The sequence below is a fragment of the Delphinapterus leucas genome, chromosome 4 (assembly GCF_059928025.1).
Source record: "Delphinapterus leucas isolate spDelLeu-1000000601 "Yukka" chromosome 4, BTC_Dleu_Yukka2, whole genome shotgun sequence".
NCBI classification, from domain to species: Eukaryota; Metazoa; Chordata; class Mammalia; order Artiodactyla; family Monodontidae; genus Delphinapterus; species Delphinapterus leucas.
This window is the reverse complement of record NC_143132.1, coordinates 36,949,996-36,963,510: the sequence shown is the minus strand read 5'-3', so window position 1 is coordinate 36,963,510 and position 13,515 is coordinate 36,949,996.

The window sequence follows — 13,515 nt, the reverse complement described above, 5'->3', positions numbered from 1 at the left end:
AGGCTCCTGGGAGCGGAGGTGTGGATAGTGGCCTTTGTTTGCACCCAGGCTTCTGGGTGGCTGCAGCAGCTGCCTTAGCGTCTCATGCCTTTCTCTGGTGTCCGCGCTGCTAGCCGCTGCTTGAGCCCATCTCTGGAGCTCCTTTAAGTCAAGCTGTTAATCCCCTCTCGTCGTGCACAAGGAAACAAAGAGGCAAGAAAAAGTCTCTTGCCTCTTCAGCAGCTCCAGAGTTTTTCCTGATTCCCCCCTTCAAGCTGTGTTCACGCAGCCAACCCCAGTCCTCTCCCTGGGACCCGACCGAAGCCAGAGCCTCAGCTCCCAGCCCCGCCCGCCCCAGTGGGTGAGCAGACAAGCTTCTTGGCCTGGTGAGTGCTGGTCAGTACTGATCCTCTGTGTGGGAATCTCTCCACTTTGCTCTCCGCAACCCTGTGGCTGCACTCTCCTCCATGGCTCTGAAGCCTGCCCCCTCCGCAACCCGCTCTCTCCGCCCATGAACAGGCTTCCTAGTTGTGGAAACATTTCCTCCTTCACAGCTCCTTCCCACTGGTGCAGGTCCCATCCTTATTCTTTTGTCTCTATTTTTTCTTTTTTTCTTTTGCCCTACCCAGGTACATGGGGAGTTTCTTGTCTTTTGGGAGGCCTGAGGTCTTCTGCCAGAGTTCAGTAGGTGTTCTGTAGGAGTTGTTCCACAAGTAGATGTATTTCTGATGTGTTTGTGGGGAGGAAGGTGATCTCCACATCTTACTCTTTCACCATCTTGAAGCTCCTTTGCATTTCTATTTAATATAGTACTGGAAGTTCTAGTAACAGCAATTAGACAAGTAAAAGAAATAAAAAGCATCTAAATTGGAAGGGAAGAATTAAAACGGTCACTATTTACAAATGACATATTATGTATAGAAAACCCTAAAATCTCCAGCAAAAACTAGTAGAACCAATAAATGACTTCAGTAAAGTTGCAGGATAGAACATTTATATACAGAAATCTGTTGCTTTTCTATGAACTAATAATGAACTCTCAGAAAGAGAAAGCAAAAAACACAACCTCATTTATGATCACTTCAGGAAGAATAAAATGTCTGGCAATAAAGTTAGCCAAGGCAGTGAAAGACCTATACTCTGAAAACTATATGATATTGATGAAGGAGACAGAAGGTGATATAAATAAATGGAAAGATGTCCCATGGACATGGACTGGAAGAATTAATATTGTTAAACTGACCATACTACTCAAATCAATGTACAGATTTAATGAAATCCCTATCAAAATGCCTATGACATTTTTCACAGAACTTGAACAAATAATCCTAAAATCTACATGGAACCACAAAATCCCCCAGATAGCCAAAGCAATCTTAAGAAAAAAGAACAAACCTGGAGGTATCATATTCTCTGACTTTAGAATATATATATATATATATATATATATATATATTTATTTATTTATTTATTTATTTATAATGGAATATTACTCAGCCATAAAAAAGTGACAGTTTTCTATTTGCAACAACATGGATTGACCTGGAAAGTATTATGGTTAGTGAACTATGTCAGATAGAGGAAGACACTGTATGCTCTCACTTATATATAGAATCTAAAAGATGAAACAAAATAATGGATATAAGAAAACAGAAAGGGCTTCCCTGGTGGCACAGTGGTTGAGAGCCCACCTGCCAATGCAGGGGACATGGGTTCGTGCCCTGGTCCAGGAGGATCCCACATGCTGCGGAGCTGCTGGGCCCATGAGCCATGGCCGCTGGGCCTACACGTCCGGAGCCTGTGCTCCACAACAGGAGAGGCCACAACAGTGAGAGGCCCACATACCGCAAAAAAAAAAAAAAAGAGAAAACAGATACAGAGAACAAACTAATGGTTACCAGTGGGGAGACGGGGAGTGGAGGGGCACAATAAGGAAGGGGATTAAGAGGTACAAACTATTACGTATAAGATAGATATAAGTATATAATATATAGCACAGGAGATATGGCCAATATTTTATAATAACTTTAAATGGATTATAACCTATAAAATATTGAATCACTATATTGTATACCTGAAACTAATATAAGACTGTAAATCAACTCTACTTCAATAAAAAATAAAGAAAATAAAGAAACAATTTCCCTTAAAACACTGATGTATTATATTCATTTTGATATGTTTTGTTTTCATAATGATTTCATAGTATTTTCTAATTTCTATATTAATTTTTTCTTTGACTAATGTGTGTTTGTAGGTGTGTAGTTTTATTTCTAGATATCTGGAGCTTTTTAGCTATTTTATTTTTGCTGATTTATAATTCTACTCCTTTTCATTCAGAGAACCTATGAAGTAAGATTTCCCTTTTAAATGTATTAACACTTGTTTTGGGACTGAGCATATGTTTATATTTGTGAACAATCCATATACATGTGAAGGAAATATGTGTTCTGCAGTTTTTAGAGGTAGTGTTTCATAAATATCACTTATACTAAGGAAATTGATGATCAATTCAGATCTTAAATTATGAGAGAAATACATTAAATCCTCCAATTATGATTATGGATTTCTCTGTTTTTCTCTTTAGTTCTATTAGTATTCATATATTTGAAATCTGTATTATATATATATGTACACACACACATACTTACACACATGTATATATACACACATATATTATATGTATATGTATTTTTTTACTGTTATATCTCCTGATGTATTGCCCTTTTTTATCTTTATTTTGGAGACTTTTTTCCCTAATATTAATATAGATGCTCCAGCTTTCTTATGTCTACTGTTTGTGTATTATGTTCTTTTCCATCCTTTTACTTTCAACCTCTTTATGTCTTTGTAATTAAGTGTACCCCTTATGGATAGCATATAGTAGATTTCAGCTTTTGTATGCCATCTGACACTCATTGCCTTTTTTATTATTATTAATTAATTTTATTTTTGGCTGCCTTGGGTGTTTGCTACGCACAGGCTTTATTTAGTTGCAGTGAGTGGGGACTACTCTTCGTTGTGGTGTGTGGGCTTCTCATTGCATGGCTTCTATTGTTGTGGAGCTCGGGCTCTAGGCACATGGGCTTCAGTAGTTGCGGCACGCGGGCTCAGTAGCTGTGGCGCACCGGCTTAGTTGTTCCGTGGCATGTGGGATCTTCCCGGACCAGGGCTCAAAACTGTGTCCCCTACCTTGGCTGGTGGATTCTTAATCACTGCACCACCAGGGAAGCCCTCATTGCCTTTTGATTGGAGTGTTTAGCCCATTTATATTTCATGTGAGTGTATTAGTCAACTTGGGCTGCCATAAAAAATACCATAGACTGGGTGGCTTAAACAACAGAAACATTTTATTTTCACAAGTTCTAGAGGATAGAAATCAAATATCAAGGTTAAGACTGGTTTGGTTTCCAGTGAGGACTCTTCCTGGATTGCAGATGGCTGCCTTCTTATTATGTCCTCTCATGGACTTTCTTCAGTGACTGTGTAAGTGGTGAGAGGGACTTCTCTGGTGTCTCTTCTTAGAAGTACACTACTATGCAATCAGGACCCCACTCTTATGACCTAATCTAACATAATTCCTTCCCTAGAGACCAGATCTCCAAATACAGTCACTCCGGTGATTCGGATTTCAACATATGAATTTTGGGAGAACATAAATATTCATTTCATAGCAGTGAGTTTTGTTTTTTTTTTAAACTTAGTTCGGTTCTTTTCTATTTATTTCTTTTTTACTCATTGGTTTATATTCCTCTTTCCACATTTCCTGTATTCTTTTTTGTGATGTTTAAATATTTTTTGGTATTCTAATCAATTAAGTGAATTTCTTTAAATCAAATGTCATAACAGTTAATTTTTTTACTTTATATCATTGAGTCATGAAGTTAGATAGACATATAGGTAGATAAGTAGATGCAGAGAGAGAGAGATATTGCAGAATATACACATATATAATTATAAATTTTCTTATTTTGGTAGTCATAAATTAAGAGAGTAAAAAACAGAAATGATAAATATGAAGGTAAATATAAAGGATTTATTCCATCAACTGTCTTATTTCTTTATGTCCTAGTCCTCCTATATACAATTTTCCTCCTTTCCCTCTTTTTATTGAATTTTATTTTTATTTTTCCATTTTTTCCCTGAACTACTTTTAAAGTTGTATTTTTTTGTTTCTATCACTGTATTAGTTAATATAGAAATTAGTCCATGCATACCTAACATTTTAAAGTGTAAATTTACAGAATATATTTATACTCTTATAATACATTTTCTTACAAAATGTTAACTATTTTAACCACTTTCTGACTTATACATTACTAAAGTTATTTGGCATAATTTGTCTTGTTGCTCTTGTCATTTTAACTTCATACAACATTATTATCATTGATTTGTACACTCTAAATATGTTTAGATTTACCCATATTTTTCCACTATCCTTGATATTCATTTACTTAAAAATAAACATCTGAGATATTGACTCTGGAGTTATATTCTTTTTGCTTGAAGTATATTCTTTATACTTTTCATTACTGAGCTTCAAGCTCTCTCCATTTATTTTATTTAAAAAACAATTCCTGGAAGTATCTTTTTAAATCTTCTCTGTGAGGACATTATTTTTACATTTGAATATAGCATTTTAAATTGTGGTAAGTGTTATTGAGTCTCACCAATATTTTTTTCCCGTTAAGCATATAGAAGACTTTACTACTCAACACTCCTTAGAGTTGGGCAGAGACATATTACTGTGGCTCTGAATAAGGAAATTGGAACATAAATGATTAGTATCACTGTGTTATAAGAAAAAACTAAAAAGCAGTTGGGCAATGGACAATGATGAAAATTTTACCAAAGTCAGGAGAGATACTAATTTGTCTTTGCAGTGGCAAAATATCTAGTAAAATGGTGGCCTCCATAGGAGAATGATAGGAAAAGAGTTTGAACAACAGAATATGAGTAGTGAGTGGGTGCATTTTCTTTACTGCTTTTAGCAATGTATTACAAGAAAGTGAGGAACTTGGTAAAGAGTAGACAGTTTTGCACAAAGAAAGAAAAACTAATATTGAAGTTCCATATATTTGAAGCCTTTCCAGTTATGGAAGAACCAACTGATACATAAGATAAAGTTGAAAATTCTTTTGAGGGGAATCCCTTGCCTCTGGGCAAGAGTTTTTATTTTCTTTAAAATAATGGTTTAGCTGTGTTATATCTTCCTTTTCTACTTGTTGTATCTTGCTTTTCTAGTTGTTAGATTCCCTGTGACCTACTTCTTTACCAGATGCTGAAGTTCTCTCCTAAAAAAGAAAAAAGAGTTGTTCTGTTAAAGATCACTTGCGTCTAGAATGAAAAACCCTGTGACTATTTAAGTCTTCAAATAACCTTTGCCTCCCCTTTTCCTATAACTAGGAAGTGGGCTGAGAAGGCCATGTAACTCCAAAGGAAGAAGGAATACTACCCAATAACCAGTTTAGCCAAAGCAAAGGACAGTGGGATTCTCTTAGAGCGGGGGTCAGTAAACATTTTGTATAAAGGGCCTGATAGAAATATTTTAGGCTTTGTAGGGTATATGGTTTCTGTTTCAACTACTTTATTCTGCCACAAAAGCAGCCATAAACAATATTTACAACAATAATTGTGGCTGTGTTCCAATAAAACTATATTTAAAACTAAATTTGGCCAAGGGCTAGATTTGACCTTAAGGTTACAGTTTGCTCTAGAGGTTGAGCCAGGGATCCTGGGAAAATGTGTGCAAGGAGTAACTTCCTAAATAGTAAAAACAGGACCTAGTAATAATTCATGTTATGAGGACCGTGACTGCTCAATGAGATTCAGAATAGATCTGTACCTGTGGCTTTGCATGTCTCCCATTCTTCCTCTTTCTGAATGGGACTATTTATTTTTCCTGTTAGGCCATTTTATATTACATCTAAGTGAGGGGATAGGAGTGCAGATGCCTTGTTTTGATTAAATGATGACAACATGGCCTAGTCTACCCTGGCTAGCATGTAAAGTGACAAATATACTCTTTCAGCCTATTGACAGAGTTATTCCACTGTAATTTTATGTTGCTTATTGCGATTGAGAATATGTTTTTTAAATCTAAAGTTTTTACCTTGGAACATAATCTCTCTTTTATCTTGGGCTAATGTTAAGATCTGGCATTCTCCATGATATGATTATATGCTAATTTCTATTTAATTTAATCTGATTGGGATTTGTTGTTTTTCTTGAATCTTTAGCTGCTGGTCCTTTGTCACTCTACAGAATTCTCCCAGTTATCTGTTCCTCTGGCCCATTTTCTCTCCCCTACAGCAAACATGAAGAGACTGTAGGATCTTTGCATAGTATTCTGCATATCTCTTAACCTGTCTTTCAGATCTAATATCTCTTGCCTCACTAGGCTTTGCCCTGGAAAATCTCTTCTAATCTTTAGTAATCATTAAACCTATCTATTGAATTTTTTATTTTAATTAATATGGTATCATTTAGTTATTATGATATCAATTACTATTTCCAGAATATTTATGTTTTTTTATCTCCTTAGTCATTTTTCATACTTCTGTTTCTGATGAATGTATTCAAGTTTTTCTTTTTTTTTCTTTAAACTTATTAAGCACAATTAATAAATTTTATGTCTGATTTTTAAATTTGTGTCTGATAATTCCAATATTTAAAACATTTTTGGACCCTATCTGCTGTCTATTATTTATGCTGGTTCTCACTTACTAATGGCTTGGTTACTTGCATTATTTTGTCTGCAAGCTGCTTTTTTTTTTTTTTTTAATTCAACTTATTGTGTGATCATTTTTAAGCATCCCTTGACTTGAGTTTCTGCAGACAGGATTTGCATTTGCTACTTACTGTCTCCTACCTGGGGATGCTAATAACCAGGACCACTTTAAATTCCAATTCCCTCTTTGATATTTGATGTTTTTCACAGAACACAGGTAGCATGTTGGGATGAAAAATTAGTGCTAGAGCCATTTTACAATTTGGGGTTTTCAAAAGAGATTTTTATTTATTCTGCCAAAGTTGAGGTAGTCGAACTTCACTTTTGTATCCACCTCAGTGCAGCTTTTTTCTTGTTTAATCTTACCCTGAAGGTGCACTCTTCTTGAATATGAAGTTTTATAGCAGGTTTCTTTATGTTTTCCACCTTGTCTCTGCTTCCCTGTGTTCAAATGTCAATTCAGGAGCCTTTGGTCCCTGGATACAGTGACCAACCTCAGGGTGAAAGCCACCTTCAACTCTCACTGTTTTTAAAACAAGATTCTTGTTCATACTGCACTTGTGATTTTCTTTCAGTGTGCTTTGGAAGTGTTTACAAACATATTTGGGTTTTTTTTATTTCTATGTATCATTTTAACTGTTTCATTGGAGGACTATCAGAGTATATAAGCTGCCACACTGCAAGAGCTATAGTTTATTCTAACCACTTTCCCAATTTATAAAGTGTTTTAACTCTCTCCTTTGTGTTTGCCTCCCACATGATTTATGAGAAAAGGAACCATGTCCCTCTTACTCACCTATATATCCCAACACTTAGCAACCAGCCTGGCACATAGCAGCTAGTTGGTAATCATTTGTGGAACAGAGAAGACTTGGGAAGAGGAGAATTTCTTCAGTGTCACCAGATTCTTTTAAAGCCTAAAGGCTCCTGCCTGGAGCAAGTGTCTATGCCCATCTCTTCAGTCCTCCCACTATTCCTCCTTTGAATTCTCGGGAGTAGATTTTCTTTACTAAATCATGAATGAGAAAAACTCATGCTGCAAATAGCATAGTGCATGGCACATAATTAAAATTCAATACATGTTAGTCATAACCTTCTCTATCTTAAGCCCTGTCCCACCCATGTTCCAGTTTTGTTTTGCAATCTGAAATACACATTGATCTTTTCTTTATGATTTAACTTTGGTTTGCTTTTAATAACTATTTTGCATCATAAACCATATAAACACCACCCACATATCAGGCAGTAAAATTATATTTACTAAGCAATTGCATTATTTTTACCTGTGGTTATGTAATTTCTGATGAAATGTATATGTAATTAAAATCAGTCTCTTTACTAAGAAATATATTATTATGACCTATCAATACCTTTTCCAGATCTTTGATTTTGTTATATATGAGGCATTCAATAACATATGAGCGATATTCAAATATTATGTTTAGACAATATTGAATTTTTGATGAAAAATTAAGTACCTTAAAAGCTAATTTCTATGTCAATAAACACTAATGTCTATTGTCCTTTATGTTACAAAATATATTTAATTGTTTTGGGAAGTACAACACTGGGATTTGAAAACTTTTCTGTATTCAAAAATTCTCATTTAGTAAGCATTGTTGTAGCAGTGTTGACCTTTAATTCTGCTTGTTTTCATTTTAAATATTCGTTGGAATTTCCCTCATCTGGGAACTTTTCACTCGGTTTCACTGAGCCCATATCACTTGCCCTTTTAGGGATACTTTTCCTGTTGATTGTAAACACATCTATGTGAGGTATAGTTGTTAGTTTGTTTGACAGGTTTAATCCACTGAAAAACCAAATGGCATTTTACAAAATAAAGGTTTAGATGCACTGATGTTACACTGAACCAATAAACGCAATTTCAGATTTCACTTGTTTCTATGATACCGTTTCCTTGACTTCCCATGCATTCAGAAAAGATAAATGTATCAGAGAAAAACAATGAGAGAACAGAAGCTGAAGCATTTCTCCTTAAAATAATTTTTCTATTAGAAAAAGTATGATCCTAGGCAAGTATATCTATGGGACAGAATTTCAAAGCAATAAAGAGAGTTTTCATTTAACCTACCCAGAACTTGGTTTGTGTAGTGGAAGAAGTAAGCTTTGTTCACAGAGAGTAATAGAATTTTTAGGAAAATGGATTATCAGTGAGGCTTCTAGGAATTTGTGTTAAAGAGAAATGCAGACTAATTTCTATACTGTCCTACAATTTTAAATGTTGTCCTAGAAGACACCAATCTGGTGTTCAGGAATCTAGGATTCTATGCTAGTGGTAGTCTTCTAATTAAAAAAACTACTTCAGCATCAGGAATATGAATTATATGTCTGTTAGTAGTGAGTCACTGACCACCGAGACCAACGATGAACTTCTCTATTGAGAAGATTGCCAAGAGATGGACAGGGAACCAGTCCCAAATAATCAAATGAGGTTATAGACTGGTCTCTACAGTAAGGAAGGGAAACAAAAGGTAAGAGAACACACCCAGACACAAGGCCAGCCACACAAATTTAACTATCTCAGTGAGGGAATTCTGTTATTTGCAAATTTTTGGATATTAATAATCTTGTGTCTGGTTTATTGACAATGTTCTAATTTTATATTTTATCCTTGGAACTCTAATACTCCCAGTTTGGTTTCCCTCCTATCACACTGGCTTCTCCCCCACATACTCTTATGCACACTACACCTTCTTGACTGAAGACTTTAATGTTAGCACTTTTCAAGTTTCAAGCTAGGAAAATATATTTCTCTCTATTATAAATACATAGGATATTCTATCTTTTTTCCATGTCACAAACATATATTCATGTTTCCCAAATGTGTTATCCAGCCAGATCTATCCATTGACTTTTAGTTGTTTATATGCAGTGACCTATTTATCCTCTTTACTTGGAACTTTCATATACTTTTCAAACTCAACAGTTACAAAAGAGAACTCTAGACTTCCTCTCAGAATATGATTATCTCCCTAACATTCTCTGACCATTTGTTGACATCAGCAATCCTACTAAATGCTAAATGTATACATCATATTAAAGTTTGAAATCTGTCCCTAGACTTTTTTCATTCTTTACCTCCTCATTCAACCTTTGTTTCACTCCAAAATATATCTTGAAATTCTCTCCTTTTTTTTTTTTTTAACATCTTTATTGGAGTATAATTGCTTTACAATGTTGTGTTAGATTCTGCAGTATAACAAAGTGAAACAGCTGTATGTATACATATATCCCCATATCCCCTCCCTCTTGCATCTCCCTCCCACCCTCCTTATCCCACCCCTCTAGGTAGTCACAAAGCACGGAGCTGATCTCCCTGTGCTATATAGCTGCTTCCATCTAGCTATCTATTTTACATTTGGTAGTGTATGTATGTCAATGTCACTCTCTCACTTCATCCCAGCTTACCCTTCCCCCTCCACGTGTCCTCAAGTCCATTCTCTACGTCTGCATCTTTATTCCTGTCCTGCCCCTTGCTTCTTCAAAACCATTTTTTTTAGATTCCATATATATGTGCTAGCCTACAGTATTTGTTTTTCTCTTTCTTACTTACTTCATTCTGTATAATGGACTCTATGTCCATCCACCTCACTACAAATAACTAAATTTTGTTTCTTTTTATGGCTGTGTAATATTCCATTGTATATATGTGCCACATCTTTTTTATCCATTCATCTGTCGATGGACACTTAGGTTGCTTCCACATCCTGGCTATTGTACATAGTGCTGCAATGAACATTGTGGTACATGACTCTTTTAGAATTATGATTTTCTCAGGGTATATGCCCAGGGTATATCCATTATATATAGTGGGATTGCTGGGTCATATAGTAGTTCTATTTTTAGTTTTTTAAGGAAACTCCATACTGTTCTTCATAGTTCCTGTATCAATTTAATCCTCATGCCCTTGACCGTTTTCTAGTAACTATTTTTTCTAGTTGTCCTCTTACCCCTTCCTCATTCCAATTATGTTGGAAAATGCAAAATGAGTATTTAAAATAGTGTACATCATATTATAATCTTTGTCATTAAATATATGATGATCTCCAAGCTTCTCCCAATGTTAAGTCCATCCCCTGACTTCTCCTGACTCAGGTTATTCTCAGTTCTTCCTTGTTCACTTAGTTCTAGTAACACACTCCTTCTGTCAATCCCTAGAGCACACCAAGGTGTGCTCAGAGTCTATCTCAGTGTCTTTGCACTTGCTCTTCCATGAGACTAACTCTTTTCCTGATACTTTCTTTGCCTGGATCATTCCTATTAATGAAAACCCCTTTTAAATGTCATCTCTAAGAGACAACCCCTGATTATCTTGTCCAGAGTGGGCTTCCCTCATTTTTATATATCATAGAATCATATTAAGTATTAATAACATACATATATACACATGTATATATAGCATAGATGTATTACATATATATGTAATACCACAAACATATACACATATATAGTTAAATTATATATATAATTTAAATGTAAATAAATTTAATATATAATATATAAATTATATGTATTTTATATTATATGTTTATATATAACATATACCTATATTTTATAACTATATAATTATATTATATATTTATGCATATAAATTAATTATATATATTTTAACTATGTATTCTGGATCTCTTTCCCTACACTAATGTATCATGAGATGTGGCCCTTGTCTGACTTGTTCTTCATATATCCCTAGCAAACAGTACAGAGTATATATGTACTAGGTTCTTAATAAATATTATAGAATTAAGAGATGTGCAAATAGTTAATAGTAAATCAAAAGAAATCTTGTTGAGGTGGATTGCAGATAGGTATTATTATTGGTTCCTTAGTTCAAAAATTATGTCCGCTCTCAAAACTATGAATGCCATTGTAATTTGTCAACAAACATCTATTGTAAGACTGAAATGTGATAACTATTGCATTAGGGGATGGAAATTTCATACCATGGTGATCTAAATGTGGTTTACTATCTAGAAGCTATATTCTAATAAAAAAGGCAAAGGATATTCAAATTATTAAAAACTGTAAGTTTTCAAATTTGATAATGATTATAAAGGAGTATAAAAAGTGTCATGTGAGTTTTAATATGAAGAAAAATTATAAGTTAAACATGTGAGTTAGAAATATAAAAAGTGTTTCTGGCAGAGATAATTGTGTATAGAAGTCCAAAGACTTTCCTAGATTTTTACTTTTTCTTTATAAATTGATAACTTTCATTCTTTTTAAAATATAGGATAACAGAGGTCCAAAGCAAATGAGAAGAAATCTGTGGGCTAATGCTAGAGCCCAAGAGAGGAATGTTGTACTTTGGATAAGGATGACAGCAGTAGAGATGAAGATAATTAATGGATTTGAGAGAAAATCAAGATACAAAATTTCAAAAGCTGTTCAAAAATCACCTTATCAGAATGGCCATCTTTGATTAGGCAATATAAAGTAGCCAATCATTATTCATTATCAAATATAACCTGCCTTATTTTTCTACATAGCTGTTATCATGAACTGATAGTCTCTCTTTCTTTGTTTCTTGACTGTTTTTCTTTCCTACTTCCCCCACCCTCTCATTGAAATGATTCACCATGATGGTACAGACTTTTAAAATTTCCTGCTATGTCCCTAGAATACAGATCAGTACCTGGCCAAGAGCAGACATACAATAAATACTAATTGGATGAAAGACTGAATTTGAGAACAAGAGAAAAATAGGAGTCAATTAGCTTTCAGGTTTCCAGTTCCTGAAAGTAGGATGGATGGATGGCAATGTAATTAATTGATGTTGGGAACACTGGGAAAGCACCAGCTGTGGAGTGGAGGTGGGGGGAAGTCATAAATATGGTTTAGGATATTTTGAGTCTGAGGTGGGCATACAGATATACAATTAGCTATAACTAATAGTCAGATAAGTACACAGGTATAGAACAGAAAATGTCATGACTGAAAATATCAATTTTGGAATTATTTGAATATAAGCCTTAATTTTCTGTAAGAAAGGAAGAGATTGACTAGAAATCAAAGTGTTTGATTCAATCTACAATCTAGACTTGAGAAAACCCAACTTTTAATGTCTAGCTAAAGGATCATGTTATTTAAAAACAAAGCAATAAACAAACAAAAAATAAACAAGATGAAAATAAATAGTTGGAAATGTAGGGAAAATATATCAGAGGGTAATTTCATAGAAACAAAAGAAGGGTTCTAACAAAGAGGCAACAGTTATATCTGATCAGTTTTTGGAGGGATGAAATGATCTAACCACTGGAAATGTACATTGGGTTTAGCAAATTGTTGTCATTGATATCTTTAGCTACTATTCTTTTGTGTGTGTGTAGAAGGGAAAGACAGAAGATAGATTGGGGTAAGTGAATGGAAAATTCAGAGGTAAGGAATGATGATATTCTGTGGTACTTTTAAAGAGATTGGCTATAAAAAGAAGGTAGTCTGAGAGAGTTATTGAGTTCAGGAATTTTTTTTAAGATGAGAAAGAAAATAATGTTTAAATGGTGAATATTATTGAGAGGAAAAATAGATTAAAAATAGCTAATTGGTCATTTATTATTCCTAAGAGGGTGGGAGGTATAAGACCCCAAACTTAGATGACAATATTGATCTTTGCTAAGAGATGTTTCCTCTATTAACACAGAAATTGGAGAAAAATGAATGGATAACATTTGAAGAAGTTCCAGTTGAATGGTTTATATTTAACCTGTGATTTAGATGGCAATCTCATCTGATAAAAAGTGGAAAAGTTTTGGTGGAGAGATAGAAACTTGTAGGATATTAGAAAA